The following is a 1,419-nucleotide window of genomic DNA, read 5'->3' on the forward strand; positions in this document are numbered from 1 at the left end:
CCCCCCGCTGCATCACCCCCAATCCCTCCTCTCCCTTCACCACTTTCCCTCTTCTTCAGATCACCCTTCCCCACCTCCCCAAACAGACGATCACCCACACAGAGGAATGAACCCTCCCCCTGTCCTTCAGGAGAGGTGGCGGCCAAGTAGAATGATCGTCAAATATTAATGCGGAAACTCGACTCACGTTCTGGGTTCCGAATCCCAATTCAGCGGATCGTGGAACTCAAACTAAATTTTTGGAAAAAATCAGGCCATTTCAGCGTCGACTGTGGGTCTGGGGTTACATCTGGGCAACAATGGGTGAGGATGGGAGATTTAGTGAACCAGATGGGGTTTCCCGACAATGGTTTCATGGTCGGCAGTAGAATCTTAATTCCAGATTCAATGAAATCACCTTGGATCACCCGTCATCAACTAAGGCACCAGAAAAAACGATGGCAGCCCTGTAAAATCTGCCTTATTTGGGAGAACTGTCTCCCAGACTCATCAAGCAACAGCCTGACCTAGTCACACTCAGGAAACCATACCTTACAGACCATGTGATAGATACCACCATAACCATTCCTGGATATGTCCTGTCCCACCAGCAGGACAGACCCAGCAGAGATGGCGGCACACAGCAGGGAGGGAGTTGCCCTGGGAATCCTCAACAGTGACTCTGGACTTCTTGATGTCTCATGGCTTCAACTTAAACATGAAGCCCTTCCTGAAGAAGGGCTTATGCCTGAAACGTCGATTCTCCTGTTCCCTGGATGCTGCCTGACCTGCTGCGCTTTTCCAGCAACACATTTCCAGCTCTTCAGCTTAAACATGGGCAAGGAAACCTCCTGTTGATTAACACATACCATCCTTCCTCAGCTGATGAATTGACACTCCTCCATGTTGAACAAAACTTGGAGGAAGTCCTCAGAGAGACAAGGGTGCAGTGTGTACTCTGGGCAGGGGACTTCGATGTCCATCACCAAGAGTGGCTTGGTAGCAGTACTACTGATCGAGTTGGTCAGATCCTAAAGGACATAGCAGGTGGTGAGGGAACCAACAAGTGGCAAAAACACACAACCTCATCTTTACTGTGCACCCCCTTCTCCAGTACTCCATTCCCTGTCACGGACCTCCATCGCCCATTGTGGACCTCCATTCTCCCACCTCCACTCCTCCCCTCCCGCCCTGGACTTCCACTCTGCCACATCTCCACAACTTGCACATCCCACATTTCCACTTCCCACTCCTGTTCCACTTCCACTTCCCCTTCCCTTGCCAACCTCTCTGACCTCGCCATTTCCCCCACACCCCGACATCCACATGACCCGTCTTATCAATTCCACATCCCGACTTCCATTTCCTCCAGCCATGACTTTCACTTCCCCTGCATCGCATTTTCCCCACCCAGACCTGCACATCCCCCTCCACATCCCC

At 51.6% G+C, this 1,419-nt stretch overlaps 1 protein-coding gene across 1 annotated transcript in view; it reads left to right on the plus strand.

Annotated features, from left to right (window-relative positions):
* The window catches only part of LOC122542974, a 20,055-nt gene that overhangs the window by 970 nt on the left and 17,666 nt on the right, over positions 1-1,419 (plus strand). The gene's annotated exons all lie outside the window — the stretch shown is intronic.

This window comes from Chiloscyllium plagiosum, chromosome 42 (genome assembly GCF_004010195.1).
Source record: "Chiloscyllium plagiosum isolate BGI_BamShark_2017 chromosome 42, ASM401019v2, whole genome shotgun sequence".
Lineage (NCBI taxonomy): Eukaryota > Metazoa > Chordata > Chondrichthyes > Orectolobiformes > Hemiscylliidae > Chiloscyllium > Chiloscyllium plagiosum.